Source organism: Pleurodeles waltl, chromosome 9 (assembly GCF_031143425.1).
Source record: "Pleurodeles waltl isolate 20211129_DDA chromosome 9, aPleWal1.hap1.20221129, whole genome shotgun sequence".
Taxonomy (NCBI): Eukaryota; Metazoa; Chordata; class Amphibia; order Caudata; family Salamandridae; genus Pleurodeles; species Pleurodeles waltl.
In genome coordinates, this window is record NC_090448.1 from 1,064,980,648 (window position 1) to 1,064,994,503 (window position 13,856).

Consider the following 13,856-nt stretch of genomic DNA (forward strand, 5'->3'; position numbering starts at 1 on the left):
GGCCAGCGGGAAACCGGCGGGAAACCGCCGGCTCCCCTTTTCTGACCGCGGCTTTACCGCCGCGGTCAGAATCACCCAGGAAGCACCGCCAGCCTGTTGGAGGTGCTTCCGCCGCCCTCCGCCATGGTCAGAATGACCCCCTAAGTGACAAATTGTGTACTTAATCATAATGAATGTGTAATTTAGTGAAAAACAGGCCATACTCTTACTAGTCCATTCAAGTAAGAGTGGGCAAAATATGGATGAATCCACATGGATGGTATATATATGCAAGAATCTCCATTCAGAACTACAATCTCATAGTAGGATCCGTAGACACTCCAAACACTAATAAACCCACCTACTTTTCCAAACTCAATCAACTTTTTAGAAAAATAGATCATACTCAACTACTGGTGGGCAGGGATTGGAGCAATTCATCCAGTCCTGGAAACGTCTTGGAAACCAGATCTGATTACTAACTGGAATAGGAATCAATCAATCAACCAGTATTTGCAAAGCGTGACTACTCACCTGTGAGGGTCTCAAGGCGCTGGGGGGAGGGGCCTCATCCGAAGAACCACATCTTGAGGTTCTTCCTGAAGATGGTGAGCGACGGGCTTTGTCTAAGGTGCAGGGGGAGGTTGTTCCAGCTCTTCGCTGCAGTGTGGGTAAAAGATCGTCCTCCGGCGGTAGTTTTGCAGATGTGAAGGGCGGTGGCCAGGGCCATCTGGGTAGAGCAGAGGGATCTCATGGGGGTATGGAAGGAGACGCAGTGGTTTCGGTAGGCTGGTCCTGCATTGTGTATGGTCTTGTACGTGTGGGTGAGAAGCTTGAAGGTGATTCGCTTTTCTACTGTTAGCCAATGGAGGGTCATCAGGTGTTGGGAGATATGTTCTCGGCAAGGGAGGTCTAGAATGAGTCTGGCGGTGGCTTTCTGGATGTGTTGAAGTTTTTTGATGTTCCTAGTTGAGGTGCTGGCGTAGAGGGCGTTGCCGTAGTTGAGCTTGCTTATAACTAAGGCGTGGTTGGCTGTCCTGCGACAGTCTGCTGGCATCCATCTGAAGATCATCCAGAGTTTGTGGAGTGTGTGCCACCAAGAGGATGTGTCAGAGTTTACCTGGCTGGTCATGAATAGGGAGGAGTCGAGGAAGATTTATAAGTTGCGGGCGTCCTCGGTAGGTGCAGGGGGGCGCTGAGGGATGTAGGCCACCATGAGTCATCCCAAGCTGAGGTTGTGTTTCTGAAGATGATGAGCTCTGTCTTGTCGGAGTTAAGCTTGAGGCAGCTTTCTCTCATCCAGGTGGCGGCAGCTTCCATTCCTGCGTGAAAGTTCCTTTTGGCTGTGTCCGGGTCTTCGGTGAGGGAAATGATGAGTTGTGTATCATCGGCATATGACACGATGTTCATACCGTGGCTTCTGATGATGGCAGCAAGAGGGGCCATGTATACGTTAAACAGTGTGGGACTCTGTGAGGATCCTTGGGGGACTCCGCAGTTGACTCCTGTGGGTCTGGAGGTGTAGGGCGGGAGTCTGACCCTCTGCATTCTCCCAGAGACGAAGGAGTGGATACATTCCAGGACTGTTCCGCGGATTCCTATGTCGTGGGAGACCGTGTCGAAAGCTGCTGAGAGGTCGAGGAGTATGACTGCTGCAGTGTGGCTGCGGTCTAGAAGTAATATACTGAAAGACCAAAAGAAAGATCATGGCATGAGAGATCCCTGGCGTCTGATTCCCCCTACCAGCAGAGAATATGCCTAGGTCTCTTGTCTTTACAAAACAGTAATTGGAATGGCCTTTTTCTTAGTAAATACACCAAATCCAAATTACATGCTTGCTGGAATCTACCAACTGATAATGCTATCATTGAACCTCCGGGTCACAGCTTCAAATGTGAAAACATGGTACATGATCAATACACTTCGGTATAAAAAACCTGAAGAGAGTGAAGCATTGAATGAACCGGCGAGGGATTGCCTAACCCTGAAAGAAACTTCAGTTGCTTCAGTCCAACCTTTTGGACCTTAAAAAAACCTATATAAGTGGTGTAATGATTAGCAAAGTAGTGCAACACAAGAAGAAACGTAGGACAAAAAGATACTCAGAAAATACTCCATGACTATTGATTAAAGTATACCAGCACTGCATAGCCCTAACACTCCTTTTATTAACAGACTCCTGCACATCATGAGGACGTTTGCCTCTTATTATAAACAATTGTATTCTTCAGATGCACCAACAGACAAAGCCGAGGGGAAAGTTTTTTCAAAAGATCCACCTCACAAAGATTACGCCTGACCTATGCTTGGATAAGTACCAGTCTGTTACAATACATTAGGATGAGGTAGCTGAAGTTATAAAGGATCAGTCTGTAAGGAAAGACCCAGGAGAAAATAGCTTCCGGCTCAACTTTTATAAGATTATGGCCTCCATGACAATACCCCTACTGGCTCATGTCTTCAAGTAGGTTACGTAGTAAGGTGACTTGCGACTGGAGTTCAACACAACATATATTTCACTAATTCTGACACCTGAAAGGCACCCGCTCAGATTTGAAAACTATAGGCGGATATCACTCTTGAACTGTGATTTAAAAATGTAGGCAGAAAGTGTGGCCAATAGGCATAAGAAAATAATACTTGGCATTGTACATAAAAACCAAATGGGTTTTGTACTGGGTAGATCATCCCAGAATCACCTCACAACACTACCATACTTGATTTGACAAACCAGAAATGTCAAGGAAGAAACAGTAGCCCTGTCCTTCGATTCAGAGTAAGCCTTTGTTTGAGTGGAGTGGGAATATCTATTTAGGGCCATGCCCAGGATAGAAATTGGTGACCCATTTATCAATATATTTCACACCCTGTACTGGGTACCACCGGCTTTGGTCAACAGTAGTGGCTTCCTGTCTGGCACCATTAAGCTGGAAAGTGGGACAAGACAGGGGTGCCATCTTTTACCACTCTTGTGTCTGATTTCCCTAGAGTTGCTAGCAATAGGCATCATATCAGCACATAAAATAAAGCAAATACGAACAATAGTTGAAGACATGAAACTTCTGTTGCATGCAGATAACATCCTGCTCACTCTGACCTCCCCAGACTCCTCAGTTCAAGAGCTCGTATCCATAATATGATTATCCTCTAGATTCTCAGGATGTAAAATTAACTGGACAAAATGCAAAGACATGCATTTGTCTAGAACTACGATGGCGGGCACAATTAGAGACTATACCTTCAAATGTATCTCCTATAAAATGAAATATCTTGCCACACTGCTTAGCAGCAACATAAAGCCCCTGGTACAATATAATGTGTTAATACTAACTGATCAGATGCAATTGGAATTTGCAAAATGGACGCAGCTGCAACTCTTGCTATGAGGCAGGGTTCAAATCATGAAAATAGTAGTTACCCATGGGTTTAATTATGTTTTTGGGATGTGATCCGTGGTCATCCTGCGCTCGTTTCTTAAATCAATAGATATCCAGATAAAAATCCTCCTTTAGGGTGGAGATCTTGACTCCAATACATCCTCAGGCGGACTGTGGCTCACTGAAATTGAAGACTACTATGTAGCACATCAATTATCACAACTCCAATACTACTTCTATCCTGGGCTGGAGATACTGAGTGAATAGGTATGGAGGTTCATCTTCAAACTAATGATGGCACAGGCACTAGCATCGTCTACAGGAGGCTTGTTGATACCAGAAACCAGAATAATACGATATAATATAATGTTGCAATGGAATGCTACAGTTGTTGCTACTACCATTTTCTGGACACTGCAGGTGACTTCAGGTCCCAGCCTGCACTTGCCCAAAGATGCAGATCCAAAAACCGCCACTCACCGGTGCCGTGGGTCACGTTTTATGGCACTTAGGCCCTCATTACAACCCTGGCGGTAAATCCTGCTTTCCACCGTGCAGAAGACCGCCAACATACTGCTGTGGCCATGGAATTTCACTACAGGTATTACGACCCACAGCTCGGAATCCGCCACAATACAGACACCCACACAAGTCCGCCACACCAAAGGTCAGTGATAAACTGGCGATACCAAAGCAAACACCGTCACGCCAACAGGAATATGCCCACACTATCACGACCCACGAATCAACGCAGCAGTCTTTCAACCGCGGTAATTCATTTGCGGTTACACACCGCCGAACTCAAAATACACACACACTTACAAAACACAACCACATTGGACAATTCGAAATAAACACACCTGATACACATACGCACCACACCCACCCACCCAATACAATATAAAGCACACATCTACATCACCCACAAACCCTTACAACCAAAAATTTGAAAGAAGGCCAGAGAGAGAGACTACCTAAAACAACACCAGCATCCACAGACACACAACACCATCACTTACACAACATCCACGCACCTCAAACAACACACACCAACACATCCCCTCACACATCACAACAGACACCACCTCACACATCACCCACACCACATCATGGCACCTCAAAGACACCCCAGGTTCTCTGAGGAGGAGCTCAGGGTCATGGTAGAGGAAATAGTCCGGGTAGAGCCAGAGCTATTTGGATCACAGGTGCATCAGACATCCATTGCAAGGAAGATGGAGCTATGGCGCAGAATCGTGGAAAGGGTCAACGCAGTGGGACAGCACCCAATAACACGGGATGACATCAGGAAGAGGTGGAACGACCTACGGGGGAAGGTGCGTTCTGTGGTCCCAAGACACCATATCGCGGGTCAGAGGACTGGCGGTGGACCCCTATCTCCTCCCCCACAACTAACAACATGGGAGGAGCAAGTCTTGGCAATTATGCATCCTGAGGGCCTCGCAGGAGTAGCAGGAGGACTAGACTCTGGTAAGTCATATCTTTACTACTTTATCCCACACACCCCATCTGCATGCCATCACATACCGCCACCCTTACCCTCACACCCATCACCCCAACAACCCACAGATACCCCACTAACACAACCCACACATCCCAAAACCAAGCACTGCATGTAACACCAATGCATGGACACCCATCACCAAAGCATGTCCAGTACAGAGACTCACTCATGCCCCAAAATCACCAATCACACAGGGACCAAACCAATAAAGCAAGCACAGGAGTAGAGGGTCACTCACCCATTGCACAAGATGGCACACACAGATACAATAACTATGCATTTACACCCCAACAGGACCCATACCCACTGTCACCGGACAGGAGGTGCCAGACATATCCCACAGAAGAGACCCACAGTGATGACAGCAGCTCTGCACACCTGGATCAAGATGACCAGCCCGGCCCATCAAGGACCTCAGTAGAGTCGGTTCCCCTGACACAGTCACAAACCACCACTGAACCTCCCCCCTCAGGAAATATCACCACAGCACCCACCCAGCGGGCCCATCCCTCTGTCCCCAGGACACGTCAATCAGCAGTGTGTCCACCACTACAGGGAACCCAGGCAACCCCACTAACACAGGAGGATCAGGGACCTGGGGGAAGTGGCAGTGGGCACACGGTAAAGGGGAAAGAGGCACAGGATAACAGGGAAGCTGGGAGGACTGCTGTGTGACAAGGGGAGGACAGGCTCAGGGAACCCACTTTCCACGAGGCACTCTCCAACATCATGGGAGCTTACCACCATTCCCAGGAGACCATAGGCACGTTACTGGCCAAGTTTCAGGAGACCCAGCGGCTGCAGGAGGAACACTACCTGGGGATCAGGGAGGACTTGTTGTCCATCAACACCACCCTGGTCACCATTGCTGGGGTGCTGGCAGACCTTTTCAACACCAGGAGGGACACAGTGGCACACCAACGGGCCCCTAACACTAGCCTGGATGATGAACAGCCCTCCACCTCCGCCGGCGCTAGTGGACAGGAGGCACAGCCACAGAAACAACAGGCCACCAGCACCCCACCCCCTGCAGATGGAGAACCACCCCACAAATGGTCACTGAGATCCAGGAACAAGACAGAGAACATTGCCAAGACCCCCGCCAGGAAATAAGCCCCCTCTGAATGTCACCCTTCTGTCCCACTATGTCACCCTGTCCATCCTTAAACTGCCATTGCTCCACTTTCTATGCCCCTTTGGACAATGCACCTGTGAAACAAATAGACTGGACTCTGCCATGGACATGCCTCCACCATCACCCCAGCCCATTTTACAACCCCCTCCACTTATTTGCACAGGAATAAACACACTTCAATCACAAAACAATCTGGAGTCAGTGTGTGCTTTCACAAATGTGTAATTGCCATATCTATGGAATATAGCAATGTCAATTTACTTGTATACATACCAATGTAACACAGATGTAGGCCAGGAGTAAACATAGCAGAGGGCACAAAGTGGGACCCAGATCTGTGAAATGGAAATTCAAAGTTTCAAGTCAGGGTCCATACACTGAGTGAAAATGACAGACTTATGCTAGCTCCAACAATAGTATGAGATGTGGGAAGCAGTGACATCTTCTTACCTGTGTCTCACTGGAAGTATTGCATGATGATGTTATTTCGGTTGTCAATATATCCTCTTCTTCTTCCTCCTCTTCTTCACTGTCCACAGGCTCCACAGCTGCCACAAGACCACCATCTGGCCCATCCTGCTGCAGAAAAGGCAGCTGGTGTCGCAAAGCCAGGTTGTGCAGCATACAGCAGGCCACGATTATCTGGCACACCTTCTTCGGTGAGTAGTATAGGGAACCACCTGTCAGATGGAGGCACTGGAATCGGGCCTTCAGGAGGCCGAAGGTGCGTTCTATTATTCTTCTATTTCGCCCATGTGCCTCATTGTAGTGTTCCTCTGCCCTTGTCCTGGTATTCCTCACTGGGGTCAGTAGCCATGACAGGTTGGGGTAACCAGAGTCACAGGCAAATGCAGAGGGACTACTGTTAGACACACACTAACCCTTAGGGACAACCCCATACCCAGACACCTATGTCAACTGCATTGGGACCTTGGCCTCACCTATTAGCCACACACGGTGCCTCAGAAGTTTCCCCATCACATAAGGGATGCTGCTATTTCTCAAAATGTAAGCGTCATGTACAGAGCCAGGATACTTGGCATTCACATGGGAGATGTACTGGTCTGCCAAACACACCATCCGCACATTCATTGAATCGGTTTCTGTACACCTGTTCATTCCTGCGGGGGGGGGGACAAATGCCACATGTGTCCCATCAATGGCACCAATGATGTTGGGGATATGTCCCAGGGCATAGAAGTCACCTTTCACTGTGGGCAAACACTCCACCTGAGGGGAAAACGATGTAGTTGTGCATGTGTTTCAGCAGGGCAGACAACACTCTGGACAACACGTTAGAGAACATTGGCTGGGACATCCCTGATGCCATGGCCACTGTTATTTGAAAAGTCCCACTGGCCAGGAAATGGAGTACAGACAGGACCTGCACTAGAGGGGGCATCCCTGTGGGATGGCAGATAGCTGACATCAGGTCCAGCTCCAGCTGGGCACACAGTTCCATGATTGTTGCACGATTAAGTCTGTATGTGATTATGATGTGTCTCTCTTCCATTGTCAACAGGTCCACCAGGGGTCTGTACACCGGAGGATGCTGCCATCTCATCACCTGGCCCAGCAGACGTGTCCTATGGAGGAGAACAGCGAGCAGAGAGTTATCCAACACTGAGGTATCACAATGTGTTATTTGCAGAAACGTTAGTAATCCGCAATGTGCTGGTATCTGTCTGTATTCCCGGCCTAGATAGATGTGACGCAGTTTTCATCCATCCCATGTGGCCCCCTGAAATAGCGGCTGCCTGACCTGTAAGGTGGGACAAGGGGATATGAGATAACTGCGCTGGCGTTGTACACCGTCGCGGTGGGCGGTCGAAGACTGCGGTGTAATTCTATATTGGTTAACATTGGGCCCTATGGGTCCTAGGAGCCAATGACGATGTACGCCGGTGGTGACAGTACGCACCGCCGAGGACGTGACCGCCATTTTCGGTCTGTTCACTCACTTGATACCTGACCTTCAACAGGAGAGGACCTACACTGCAAGTGCTGCTGTGACCTGTGTCTGGAAGCGACAATGGCTACAGTGTCTGGGTAAAGGGCCTCTGCCTTCACTTCGGAGGAGTTGGAGAAACTAGTGGATGGGGTACTCCCCTAGTACACGCAACTGTACGGTCCTCCAGACAAACAGGTGAGTACACTGTGAGCATGCTGCATGGGCAATGCCTGCTTTGAGTGGTGTTGATGGAAGATACATGGGGGGGCTGAGGCCTGCATGTACAAATGGTGAGTGTATGTGCATCAGGGCATGGGTGGGAACAATGAGTATGACGGTCCGGAAGGGTGAGTAATTTCCTTTCCCCCTGTACCATTCCTCTACGTCAGCGCCCACCAGAAGAAGGGTATTTGGTGTGCCATTGCAAAGGATGTCCTGACCCTCGGGGTCTACCACAGACGGAGCACCCACTGCCGTAAAAGATGGGAGGACCTGCACCGCTGGAGCAAGAAGACGGCGGAGGCCCAGCTGGGGATGGCCTCCCAACGTGGAAGGGGGGCCCGTCGCACCATGACCCCCCTAATGTCCCGGATCCTGGCGGTGGCCTATCCGGAGTTGGATGGGCGCTTGAGGGCATCAAAGCAGCCACAAGGGGGTGATTACACTCTCATTCAGCTGACTCTGCACGCATCACGAGGTGTCTGGGTCGGGGAGGTCAGCAGTGGGTTCCCCTAGGCCAGGGCGAACTTGGTAGACAAGGTCCCTTGTAAGGCAGCCTATGTGGCACCCCAAACCCACTAGTTGTAAGAGCCATCTACACTTAGTGAGGCTCCTGTGACTTCCAGGTGTGCAGCAATTGGGCTTAGGCCTCGTACCCAATGGTCAGGTGAATTTTCGAGGAACTGTTAGTGCATGGCGTAGTGCTGAGGGCTGCTCCCTGTGTGTTGTGTCCGCCAACGGTAGTGGTGTTGCATGCACTGAACATGTTTTTCTTCTGTCCCCCCCCCATTTTTGTGGTCTCCCTGTTCTTGTGTGCAATAGCATCATCAGGCGGAGGAGCAGTGGCACCGGAGCAGGAGGGAGCTGAAACCCACTTGGCCCTGGAGGGTGAAGCAAGGGAGTCTGAAGCCACCAGTGGGACGGAGGGCGAGGGGAGCTCCACGGCAGGGAAAGGAGCAGACACCAATGACAGCGACTCCTCCTCTGATGGGAGGTCCCTTGCCTTGGCGGGCACCTCTGTGCCCACCGCATCAACAGGTACAGCCGCCACCCCCTACCAGCACCACCCTCCCAGCAGCCCCTCAGCGTGTGTCCCGTGCCCGCTCACCCAGGAGGGTGGGCATCTCCTTTGCCCAGGCACCTCAGCCCCCGCCCCAGTCAGCCCTGCTGCCTCAGTGAGGAGGCTATTGACCTCCTGAGATCCCTCACTGTTGGGCAATCTACCATTTTGAATGCCATCCAGGGTGTTGAGAGGCATTTGCAACAAACAAATGCATACCTGGAGGGCATTCATTCTGGGCAGGCGGCCCAACAGAGATCATTTCAGGCTATGGCCTCAGCAAAGATGGCAGCCATTGTCCTTGTGTCCAGCCTCCCCCCTCCAACTTCCTTCACCCAAACCCAATCCCCTGTACCTTAGCATATCCCAAGCACACCATCAGACCAGCATACACACTCATCAACACACAAGAGTGGACATGGCAAACATAAGCACCACACATCCCACAGACACTCACACAAGCACCATCCCCATGGAGACACAGCAACATCCACTGCCTCCACGGTGTCCCCCTCCTCCACGTCCTCCTCTTCCCTCCCTGTCTCATCTCCACTCACACCTGCATGTACTATATCCTCAGCCACTACCTCCATCACCAGCACGCCCATCACCACACACCGCTCACGTGCAATCACCACCCCCACCCCCACTACCATTCACACATCCCCTGTGTCCTCTCCCAGTGTGTCAGTGAGCCCTCCTCCCAAAGTACACAAACGCAGGCACACACCCACCCAACAGCCATCCACCTCACAACAGCCTCCGGCCCATGTACCTTCACCCAAATTCAGCAGACGTACACCTCCTACAACCACTACCTCTTCCTCCACTCCCAAACCCCCTCCATCTTCCCACCCCAGTGTGTCTAAAAAACATTTCCTGGCAACCCTTGACCTCTTCCCTTCACCTCCCCCCCATCCTTCCCTTAGGGCCAGGCTTTCCAGGTTCCAGCCCAGCACTGCAGCCACCAAATCCCCAGGCACAGTGGTGCCAGCAACTGTGGGATCATTGAGTGCGCCATCCATCAAGGCTGCCAGTGTGCCACGTAGTCAGGGCAAGGACATTCCGCCATCTGTCAAGGTGAAAAAGGTGCCCACATCCCGGAGGGAGAAGCCGAAACTACCAGCCACCAAGGGCTCAGCAAAAACAAAAGGGGATAGTGGCAAGACAACTGCAGCACCATCAAAGGTGGGGAAGGTACAAAAGCAGAAGAGCAGGTCAGGAGAGGGTACGGTGGCACAGATTGAGGGACCAGTGTTACACCTTCTGTCCACGACCACACCAACCTGTACGGCGGCGAACACCGCAAGCTACCCCGCCACCACAACCGCCACCTGCCCTGCCACCTGTCCAGCCACCTGCACCACCACCTGCACTGCCACCTGCACAGCCACCGGCACCGCCACCTGCTCCGCCACCTGCACAGCCACTGGCACGTCTACAGCCTCAGCGACAGTCCCCAGCCTCTTCCCCAGTGGGCCGATGTCCAAGGCTGCAGGAGACGTCCTGCTGTGTCCCTCAGCAGGTGGTGACCCATGGGTCACCACCGACAGCACCCCCACCACAGACACCGCCGCAAGCACCGCCACCAGCCCCGCGACGTGCTCGAACAGTGGCACCACCTCTGACATGGCTACCATCCCCAGTGGTCAGTCGTCCGAGGCTGGAGGAGAATTCCTGGACCCTGGCCAGCTTCCATGAGGCATGACTTCCATCACTGTTTGCACCTGCAGGTGGAAGACAAAGCTGCGGCAGTGTGGGGAATGTCGCTGCCTCCATGGCGTATCATGCTACCTGTACCTCGACAATCTCGTGGCACACACACCCAGGTGAGCGAATTGTACCGGCCACACTGCACGTGGAGCACTCTGGGCATCATGCCCCCTCCAGAAACAGTGGAGAGATACATCCACTACCTCAGTCCTTGGCAGGATGAAGCACTCTGGGCACCATGCCCCCTCCAGAACCAGTGGAGAATCACATCCACTACCTCAGTCCTTGGCAGGATGAAGCACTCTGGGCACCATGCCCCCTCCAGAACCAGTGGAGAGATACATCCAATACCTCAGTCCTTGGCAGGATGAAGCACTCTGGGCACCATGCCCCCTCCAGAACCAGTGGAGAGATACATCCACTACCTCAGTCCTTGGCAGGATGAAGCACTCTGGGCACCAGGCCCCCTCCAGAACCAGTGGAGACTGTTATCCACTTGAGAGACTGTGGCTTTGTAGTCCCCAGGATAAAGCAGTGGGCAAACCACCCACTTGAGAGACTTGAGAGACTGTGGTTTTGCACTCCCCAGGATAAAGCAGTGGGCAAGCCACCCACTTGAGAGACTTGAGAGACTGTGGCTTTACGCTCCCCAGGATAAAGCAGTGGGCAAACCACCCACTGGAGAGACTTGAGAGACTGTGGCTTTGCGCTCCCCAGGATAAAGCAGTGGGCAAACCACCCACTTGAGAGTCTTGAGAGACTGTGGCTTTGCACTCCCCGGGATACAGCAATGGGCATAGAGCCCCCTCGTGCTGCAGTGGCGTCGTGCGTTCATCTGGCTGAGGTGCCCCCTCCCACTCCCCCTGAGGTGCCTTTATATTTTCGATCTGATGCCCCTGCAGTGTTCCCTCCGTTTTGAGTCAGGTATTTTGTGTGGGCTTCGCCCATGCATTTTGGGACCAGGGGTCCACAGACAATGATTGGTACACTATCCGGACTTGTGTAGTTGGTGTACCTATTTGTATATACTGAATTTAGATTTTTGACTATCAGATTTTTCATGATTACACTGGTTACAATCATTTCCTTTTGTCCTTGCGTTCTTCCAGGGGGTGATGGGGTGTATATGTAATGTTGCTGCATGTATTTGTGTGTATGTTGTTGTGGGTGAGGGTGGGGGTGGGGGTATTGCGTGCTGCATGTTTGTGTCACTCTCTTTTCCCCCCTTCCCCTGTGTTGTAGGTGCAGTACTCACAGTGGTCGTCCACGGCGTCTGTCCTGCTCCTGATAGAGCAGTTGAAAGAGCAGCATTGGTAACACCTGTAGTTCGGGCTCCATGGCGTCCTGGTTCCTCGTTGGGTGTCGAGAGGTGAGTGTTTTCCCTTCTGTGTACTGTTTCCGCCGTGCTTTTGATAGCGTTGGTTCCGCCCCGGAAAAGGAGGCGGACAGGCCTGTTGAAATACAGTGGGTGGTACTTTGTCTTCCGCCTGTCTGTTGGCGGTTACCGATGAGGTGCTTGTTTCTACCGCCGTGGCGGTCGGAGTGTTAAAGTGGCTGTCTATGTTGGCGGTTTCCGCCATCGTCGTGATTCAATTTTTTTTTCTGTTGGTGGTATTACTGCCGCTTTAACACCGACCGCCAGGGTTGTAATGAGGGCGTTAGTGTTTCCCCATGGGACAAGATGCTACAGTTGTTTCTAGATAGAGACTGGAAGACTGTTCATTGTTTCTCACCAATCGGTGGACCCACAATTTTGCCTAGTTATAACAATTAGGAGTGTGAGACTCTCTGGGCAGGTAAGATAATTAGAACGAGGACTGTAGCATTATAGTAGGTACATCTATAAATAAAGTCAGGTATGATACATGTGCTATATAATATATAACATCCGGTTATATCTAGCGATCTCATATAGTGTTTGTTGCACTTTATGCCTTACGCAGGGTCATCCCCAGCCTTTTTGCCTCCTTCCTCCTGGTTTTTCTGACCTCTCACTGTTGGCTCTAGGACTCTGAGCACTTTATCACTACTGACCAGTGCTAAAGTGCAGGTGCTCTCCCATCTAAAGTTGGTATGATTGGGTTATACCTAATTGGTATATTTAATTTACCTATAAGTCCCTTGTACAAGTGGTATCTCTATACCCAGGGCCTGTAAATTAAATACTACTAGTGGGCCTGCAGCGCTGCTTGCGCCACCCACTGAAGTAGACTTTCAAACCTGTCGCAGTTTTCTGCCACAGGGACCTGGCATCTAAATTTACTTGCCAGGCCCAGAACTCCTCTTTTACTACATGTAAGTCACCCCTAAGGTACGCCGTAGCTAGCCCTATGGGCAGGGTGCCATGTATGTAGACAGGCAGGACATGTGCCATATTGCATGGCCTGTCCTAGTAGTGACAAACAGCCTAACTTGGTGTCTCACTGCTGTGAGTGCTGCGTTCTCATAGGATTGCATTAGAAATGCCGTGCCTTATGTGTAAGAGGTATTGTCTGAATTATGAGGGGTAGCGTAGGCGTGCTTGGTATGGTTGTGATGGTGATAATAAATGCTGCTTACTGGTGTGGGTGTATTTTTTATTACTATCACAGAAATGCCACTTCTAGAAAGTGCGCATTTATCTGTGCTTATGACTCTGGTGTTTTGCAGCTTGACTCCAATCCACGTCTGGGCAGAGTGACAGTTGGGGCTTTGTGCATACTTTTCAGACAGCCTGTACACAGGGAGGGTGGAGGTGTCACAGAGGTGCATCTGCATACTGAATAGTCTTCCTGGGCTGAGAGAAGGGAGAGGCGGGGCACAACTGCATTTGTAAAGACTGTGCCCTGGCCTCACACAATAGGGTCGTTAACCCCCCACTGATGTTTGGAGCCTGTGCTGAACTCCCAGAACCAGTTGTA